The sequence below is a fragment of the Hyaena hyaena genome, unplaced genomic scaffold (genome assembly GCF_003009895.1).
Source record: "Hyaena hyaena isolate Hyena2069 unplaced genomic scaffold, ASM300989v1 scaffold_340, whole genome shotgun sequence".
Taxonomy (NCBI): domain Eukaryota; kingdom Metazoa; phylum Chordata; class Mammalia; order Carnivora; family Hyaenidae; genus Hyaena; species Hyaena hyaena.
Genome location: NW_024080972.1, coordinates 1,792,554 through 1,801,687, shown reverse-complemented (window position 1 = coordinate 1,801,687; position 9,134 = coordinate 1,792,554). Strand labels below are relative to the sequence as shown.

Here is a 9,134-nt window from a genome sequence, read left to right as displayed (position 1 = left end):
GAATTTCTCAAAATTTATCTGTGAATATTGGAGGCACTTTGTGGAATTTTAGATAGGGTGGTATAATTAAAAGACTCTGTATGTGATCTTGCATTAGAAGACACTAACATGGGCACCCAGAAAATGGAGACTTTTGGTAAATTGAGTTATTGGCCTAATTTCTTGCCTTTTCCAACATCCATCCCTTTTAGTATTTTATTTTTTAGGTTGAAGAAAATATTTTAATAGATAGTAGTAATATAATCATCTTTGTAACAATTCAGTATAAAATATAATTTTTATATGGAGGAAGTAGACTTGAAAAGGAAATATGCCTAGGGCCTACAAAAATCAACACTCAGCCTTGTCATAAGGTGGACCTGTGGGCTTGGGTGACCATGCTGAACCTGTGCATTCAGGGCATAGGTAGTTGCTCAGACTTCTTTTGGTCCCTTCCATCTCCTGGACTGTTCTTAGGACTATTTCAGCTGCTTCAATGTGCCTGTTCTTAATTTCAGCCTGTTCAGTCACTCAGAACTTAATGCCAAATGCTGTATGCTTTTTCTGGGAAAGCAAGCCCAGCTTCTTATCAGATTCTCAAGGAGTCTGGAAAGATGTAGCACTTGCATTCAGAGTTGCCGTTTTGAAGCAAGAAGCACCATGATGATGATGGAGGTACTTGAGATGATGTAAGAGGACTCAGAGGCATTGTGATGACCCTAGAGGTCTTATGGTAATGCAAAGAGGGGCCATGATGACATAGAGCGACTGTTAATAATAAAAAGTGTGTGATGAGTTGGAAGATGTTGGAATACATGGTTTGCTTTACAGTTTCCAAATGGAATTTGGATCCAGGACTTGGGCTCAAGGCTCTCTGTGATTTAATCAACTGACTCAGGACTCTCAGGACTTGAGCTCAAGGTTCTCCATGGTCTAATCCACTGACTTCTTCTCTTTTGTGCTTAGATACTCCTTCCCCCAAAGGAATTTTGAAAAACCATCTACCTGCCCACACAGGTAAAAATATGTTTCGTCATAAGTTTAAATAGTTGTAAACCATTTCACACTGTAGACAAAACTGATAATTTTTGTATGTACAATATAATACACATAACATAAAACTGAACATTTTTGGGTGGCTGGATGGCTCAGTCAGTTAAGCATCTGACTTTGGCTCAGATCGTGATCTCATGGTTCAAGAGTTTGAGCCCCACATTGGGCTCTGTGCTGACAGCTCAGAACCTGGAGCCTGCTTCAGAGTCTGTATCTCCATCTCTTTCTGCCTCACCCCCACTTGTTCTGTGCTTCTCTGTCTCTCTCAAAAATAAATAAACATTAAATTTTTTTAATTGAACATTTTGACCATTTTGAGGTATATAGTTTAGTGGCATTAAGTGCATCCATATTGTTGTGCAACTATCACCACTCTCTATCTTCAGAACTGTTGTTTGTTATTTGACCTTGAAGTAAACTTCCAGTGGAAATACACCTCATCTCTAGATTCTGGGCCTGTTCATGTGCTTTTCTTTGGCTAGTAGAAAGTGGGCAGAAGTGATACTGTGCCATTTCCAACACCAGGGTTTTAAGAGACATCACATATTTATTTGTGCTGTTGTGTCTCTGCTGTGGATGTGAGGAAAACATTCTCAGGGAGGATGAGAGATTTGTGAAGCTGAATGACATCTAACCTTCAGTTTACAGCTATCCAGTTGAGTCTAGACTATATTAACGGAATCCTAAATGACTAATGAATAGCCAAAAGAAATACTTTCTGTTGTATAACATAGAGATTTTCGTGGTGGTTTGTTATACAGTAGTGGATGACTTGTACAGGCAGGCCTAAACTCAGTTTGTGGCAGGGCAGAAATATGATAAAGATCTTGCTCTCCTTGAAACACTCTCTGTCCTTCAGATCTATGACATCATACTCTCTTGTATATTGTTTCTACTTTTCAGGCTGTTAATTCTCAGTCTCTTCTCTACCTTTTAGGTTGCAGTTCTACGGTGCTTAATTTTCATATTTCAGAGTAACAGCATTCTTAGAATAGCTCCACTAGATCATATTCTATTATCTTTTTTAAATGTATTCTTTAAAAAATATATTTTGTTTATGATTTTTGCTTTTATGTTTCTGTGAGATATTGGTTTAGAATTTTCCTTTTTTGTAATGTGCTAGTACTATTTGGAGTCAGTGTTATGGTAATCTTATAAAATGAATTGGAAAATTTTCTCTATTTTCTGAAACATTTTGTGTAATACAATTTTATTTCTTCCTGAAAGATACGAAAGAATTCACTATGGCAGCCAACTGGTCCTAGAGTTTCCTTTTTGGGAAAAATTCAATTTATATATTCGTTTCTTTAATAGATCTAGGGCTGTTGAGAGCATCTATTTAATTCTGTGTCAGAGATAATATTTTGCATTTCTCATTTTTATCAAAAGAATCAAATTTATTTAATTCTTTTTAATCAACATATTTAATCTTGTTTATGATTAAAAGTGTAAGTTATGTCACATTTTTATTCCTGACATTGATAATCTATATTTTCTTTCTTACTATTTTGATCAGTTTTGCTAGGAGTCAGACCTACCAATTTCCTTATTCATTTCAAAGAACTTATTTTTGGATCTGTTTTTCTATTGTACATATGCATTTGATTTCATTGATTTCTGTTCTTGTGTGATTATTTTTTCTCTTCTAGTTTCTTTGTCTTGAATATGCTGTTCCTGCTTTACTTTTTTAAAGTTTAAGCAATTTATTTTCAAGAATTTTTGTGGTGTCCTGAAAAGGAATTTCTTTTGTTTTGTTTCTGATCATTGCAAAATCAGCCTTCCGTTGCCATTATTTATCATTGTTTCTTGCCAGAGTCCAGATCTAGCCGGTCCAGGGGTCTCTGAAGGATGGACGGTGTCAGTGAGAGAGGGATGAGAGAGCCCCGAAATTCTTTCTGGTCACCAGCCAGGCATCTCCTCACTGTCAGAGACTCAACTTTATTTTATGATTAAGTATTTGGGGCACAGCATAGAAGTGGCATTCTAATGATAAATTTTTTGATCAGTAAAAACTTTCCAGAACATTGATATGCATAACTTTATTATTATGATTTAGATAAGGGTATTCATGCTCATCATATGAGAAAGGAAGATATCTTTAGCATTCAGATACAAACAGGATAATGGTTTTAGCACAGTAAAGGCAAAAGTTAGTTCTTTGTGAGCAGGGGTCAATAGCCTGTTTATCACTTAATGGGAAGTATTAAGAAAAATAGGTTTTTCAGGAAACACAATGTTTGCTCTCATAACCACAAAAGAAAACATCTAAACATTAGCCACAGGGCTTCTAGTTCGTATAACATCATCCATGCCCAGGAATAGTACATCAGTCTGTACCAAAGTTATTATTTTATTAATGTAAACCTGAAAGCAATATCTAATCTTTTTTATGTCATCAATTACTCAGTCCTGATCACTATTTCCAGATTACTAAGCATCAGCGTTTTTCCAAGCTACAATAATTTCATTCACAAGGTGCAATCAGCATACCAGGGCCAGAATAAGTCACTCCCAATAAATCAACAAGGTGCCTTGGGGGTTGGTGCTCAAGAAAAACAATTGAGTGGGGCTGGGTATTGGTCGTCATCTGAAGGCAAGAGCCTTGCAAACTGACTGTAAACTCATAAGGAGTTTCTCAACTAGTGAGTTCAGAATGGCTCCCAACACTTCCTCACAGAATGGGAAGTTCTTCCTTTTTTAAATCCTATCACAGTGAGTGGTAACACTATTCAGCTAGTTGTAAAAACTCAGATGCCTGTAAGAATCCTTGAAACATTCTTTTTTTTTCTCCTCTGCCTGTTTCCATAACACATCAATTGTCAAAGTTAGTAGCTTCTAACTTATATCATTAATCCATGCACTTCTATTTTCCCTTCTAAATATGCGTCATATCCATTTACTTCTCTTCACTTTTATTTTACCAAAACTATTGAAATCGATTTGCTTCTGTTTTCTCCACTTCAATTTTTTCCTGTGTTCTCCTTTTTAGTTACAGTCTGCCAGAGTGATTGCTTCTAATTTGAAAAAAAAAAAAATGACCCTTCAGTTGATTCCACTTTCTATTACTATATTAAAAAGTAACAAAATCAAAACCTCATTTATATGCTCTAAATCTCCTATATGACTGTTTTCTCCTGCATTACCCATCTCCTCTTTTGCCCTGCTTTCATTTGTTGTCTGTGCTTCAGAATAGGCCTCTCAGTGTTCAGCCTGCCACCGTTCTCCCCAAATCTAGTCATTCCCACAAGGTACTTCCTAGATCAGTGTGTTGTTCCTTTTTTTTCCTCTTGTGAAGGACTCAGCTGAAAAAAATAACTTTTTCAAGAAAGCTTTTTTGACTCTCTAGACCTAGAGCAGATACCCCAAAATACGTTCTCACATATTGAGGTCAGAATTTTGTGTTTCTTCTGCATAAGACTTTTCCTATTTATATATAAGGATGATTTTGATTTTTTGTGCTATTTCTAAAATGTACATTCCATGAGAAGAACAATTACATCTGAATTGTTTTCCACTTGCTGTTGCATATCCAGTTTTTAGGCAGAACTTTAACATGGTAGTATCCAATAAATATCAAAGGCGTGAGATTAAGTGACTCATCAGAAGTTGCCTGCTTTGATGGACAGAGGATTTGGAAAGGAAATAAATATGCAAGAGAAATTATTCCAGTTAGGAGAGATTTAGGAAGGGACACTGTTTGTATCTCTGCACATCACCATTGTAGTATATATAATAACTAAGTAAACAATAATTATAGTTATAATTATAACTAATGACCTGGTACTGGCATTTATTGAGTACTCATAATATGTCTGGCATTGTTTTAAGTACATTACATATCATCTCATTTGATTCTTACAGTAACCCCACAAGATTTGCCCCAGTTTTATAAATGAGAAAACCGAGGCACAGAGTAACTTTCCTAAGGCTACATAAATAGTAAGTGGTATAGGTGGCATTTAAATTCCAGGTATCTTGCTTCAGAGCCTTACTGTTAATTACTATGCTGTTCACCCTTGAAACATTTTCCTCCTTAGGATAACAAATAGGAGTTCAAAGAAAGGGCAGTTTATGATATCACTGTTTTTTTCTTTTCCTTTTTTGTGTTCATTAAATCCTATAATATGGCATTCTCCACGATTATATTTTAGTGTCTGATGTTTAAAAATACTTTATTCTTTAAAAAGTATCCGATGGAAAGGAAGAATTGAAATATAGTTTGACTTAACCCAAAAGATACTCTGAAAGAGCCAGCATTCTTAATGCATGTGTGATAAACAGCAGATGAATATTTTAAACGTTACTTAGAAGGATGTCTGGACCTCAGGCATGCTTGGATCCATGGACTCAGATGTCATTTGGACTCAGTCTGCTTTTTCTATTTGTGTTTTAATGAAAGCTCTTTCATATGGTGGCAAGATGACCTTTAGAAGGATTGGGCTTTAGCTTACTACCTTAACAGTCAAAGGGAAATGGGGCACCTGGGTAGCTCAATCAGTTAAACATCTGACTTTGGCTCAGATCATGATCTCATGGTCCATGGGTTCGAGCTCTGCTTCAGGTTTTGTGCTGACCACTAAGAGCCTGGAGCCTGCTTTGGATTCTGTGTCTCCTTCTGCCCCTGCCCAACTCATGCTCTGTCTCTCTCTCTCTCTCAAAAAAAATTAAACATTAAAAAAAGATTTTTTTAAAAAAGCAGTCAAGAGGAAAGTACAGCCAGCTCTTTTCCAATTATTCAAGCAAAGTACTATCTAAGGTCTTACTGCTCTTACTTGGGTCACCTGTTCATCTGTGACCAATTACGATGCTTAAGGTAATGAATTAGTTTGAATGCACACACATATAAATCATAGGCCTATCATCAGAGTCATAGATGAGAACAATCTGTAGCCTTAAACCCAAGCTCAGGAAAATTGAGAAATTCTTCTAGAATTAGAGTGAATGAAAAATGAGCAAACAGAAACTACATATCACAGCTATAGACAGTGAGAAGAATAAATTAGAAAAACTTCAAGTTTAAATAACAATGGCAATAGTATCATTTATAAACTTAGAACTGTAGTCATTAAGAGGATTAAAGTAACTGTCCCACACTGCAGTCCCACACTGCAGTTTAACTCAGGGCATTGATAATTTTGCAATCTAAGCTAGTTTTCAACAAATATAGTTATCTCCACTGAATGCCAGTAATCTCTTCCTTAAAATCAAATGTCTTGCATGGATACACTCACCAAAAGCCTATTTCTCATTATTTTTAAGTGGAAAAAATAAGGCAATTCATGAAAACCCACACCTCAGCAAATTTTCCAAAATGTAACTAAAATTTAGAGTAATGCCAATAAGTGACACATTATCAGCTTAGAATATAAGAAGCTTAAAATGTGCTGTTCTGATCACCAAAAAACCAGTTTATAATTAAAGGTATTTTGTGCATGACATACATAATGTTTATCGCCTTCATTAACTCTTTTTCAAAATCTTTTCTTCTGATTTTGACAGTCTAATACTTCTATTTGGAATGTAATTCAAGATTTTTAAAATTTTTAATAAAAATATTGTGTTGAGCTTTGGGTATATAAATTTACAATTTTTCCCCAGTAGACAGTGGCTGAAGATGTCATTTTCAGAAATATATACCTTTTATGAAACTTGACTTATATTGTAAATGTATATTTGTTAATTATTTGTATTTCTGTATTATAATGTCTTTGACATTTTAAAAACCTTTAAGGCTGCAGAGAGATTATCTCTTTCAGGGCTAGGTAATTCCCAACAAAACCAATAACTTGCTCTAAGCATGCTTTTCATATATAAACCAATTAGTCCTGAGTTTGTACTCCCCAAGTATTTCCATATTTAATTTTCTTGCAGCAAGCCAAAACTTCTGCTCTAAATTATCCCAGGGTCAGGTATGTACCAGGCAACTAGATGGTTCCTATAGACTAAAGCTTGCCAGAATTTTTCAAACTAGCCAGTCCTAAACTGTTCTATCTTACCTTTCTTGTGGAAACCCCAATGAAGGCTGTGGCCTATGCTTTCCCCTTTTCCCCCTGCATTCTGACTCCTGACCACCCTAGTGATTTCCCCCATGACCCTATGTGGCATGTAGTGACCCTCTCTTTGGAAGCTGTGAGTGTAATAAAGTTCATTCTCATTTCAGGCTATAGCTGCACTCTCATACTATATCCAACATATACATTTTTAAAACAGCTATAGATTACCCAAGAGATGTTTTGCTAAGGAAGAGTTAAGTGGAGTGATTTCTGCAGGAATCTTATAGTATGCGGGCTTTGGAAATTTGAGAAGAGCCCATTGTAGGAAAGAGACATGACAGTGTAGATTAAAGGCTAGTTATTTGCTGCAACTACTTGAAGCTTGAAATAATGCTTGGCAAAAACAATAACAAAATATGTATACTCAAATACTCAAGTTTCAGAGTAAATAGAAATGGAAGATGATTTCTGATTTTTTTACAGTTCTCCTAAACAATATTTATTACTTTAAAAATGAGCAGCCCTTGCCTGAACCAAAATCTTAGAGTAAGTAATTTAAGTAATCAAGGAAAGCAATTCTGTGATATCCAAAAGTATATCATATTAACTTAAGGTAAAAAGTTAGTAAGAAAGTGTTACCAAAAACTACTAAAAAAGTCTTTCTGAATTTATGAGCAATTGCAATTCTGCAATGCTTAGGTGAGGCAAAGTATTCATAGCCTGGCAAACCTGTCAGAGGGTGGCTATGAAAACAGTAGTGAAATGTTCAAATGGGATCTAATAGCTGAGTAAAGAAAGCAAAAACAATACTGTAAACTACTTTTGAGAATAAGATAAACAATTTTTTAATGATATGCATTTTTTCCCCTCAAGTGTCTCTCACCAAGGGAAGAAAAACACTTCTAAGTTCTAACAGAAAGCATGAGAGGAAAAAAGAAGATGAGTTTTATTGTCACACAAACCTGTACTCTTCTCCATTTCCAGGGATGTAGCAAGGACATTTTTAGTGAGATGATGATGGGAATGTCCTAAGTTCTATAAGACTTGGTCTCTTCATTGGTAAAATTACATAGTAGCTCAGATATCATAGGGTTTATGTGAATTTTAAATTAGATAAAAATCTGAGACCTTATCACTGTTATGTAACATCAGCTGTACCATATCTTATATTAAAAATTAACTGTGGAAAGGAATCTGTATAGTAGTCCAATAAGATAAGGAACTAAATTTCAATCTACAGCTGTATTTTGAAGATTCTTCTTTTGCTGTTTCAGCGTTGGTGTGTTTGTTTTATCTATATCCATAGAAGATAGAGGGGAAAAAGTTACAAATGTTTTTTCACACTTTATGGAGAACTGAGATTGTGCTCAGAGTGTGTATCCAGAGCACTCAGAGAAATCCTCTGAAGTCATTCTGGCATGATAAACTCTTTCCTGACTAACAGTGTAATAAATTCAGGTTTTATATAGACTATTTTGGTGATTCCAATTCATTCTTCAACCATAGCATCTTAGTATGCATTTAGCAGTCACATGAGCATCTGAATATACCTCAGTTTGGGGCTCTCTGAAAGGTAACTATCATTCTTTGGGGTGATTTTTAAGGATCCGAGGGTGGATTTGATATGTTCTACCCACCCTCCAAATTTAGTGAACACTTTTTTATTATTTACTGTATGATGTCAGGACAGATAGACAAGGTCATTTTAGTTATTGTATGTACTTGACTTCATTCAGCATTTGTTTTGCTTCAGGTTTTCATTTAACTTGGTCATCCATAAGAAAATGGTTTCTTCTGCATTAATAAACAGTTTAATTAGAAACTTGGAAAACTTTGAGATTCTGCAGTTGGCTGAGTCCCAGAAGCTTCTCAGAGTTTAGATGCTTTCTATTTATCTAGTACCTCTGTGATACTGTGACTGTTGTGGAGGAAAAATTTTCCTCTCCTTTTCCAAGATTCTTCTGGCCGATCTAAGAATTAAACCTTCTTGAGACAAATTAACAGGAGAAAATCAACTTTAATTTTTTATGTATAGGAATCATACATACATGAAGAGTTTAAATATAGAAAGATAAAATGTGGTATATATGTTATCCTTAACTCAAGAAT

At 35.1% G+C, this 9,134-nt stretch overlaps 1 long non-coding RNA gene across 1 annotated transcript in view; it reads left to right on the top strand.

Annotated features, from left to right (window-relative positions):
• Window positions 1–943: 943 nt before the first annotated feature.
• Window positions 944–9,134, top strand: part of LOC120243390 — a 35,362-nt gene continuing 27,171 nt past the window's right edge. Inside the window, exon 1 of the long non-coding RNA XR_005531302.1 lies at window positions 944–996. This is a non-coding gene — a long non-coding RNA (uncharacterized LOC120243390). The remainder of the gene's footprint in view (window positions 997–9,134) is intronic.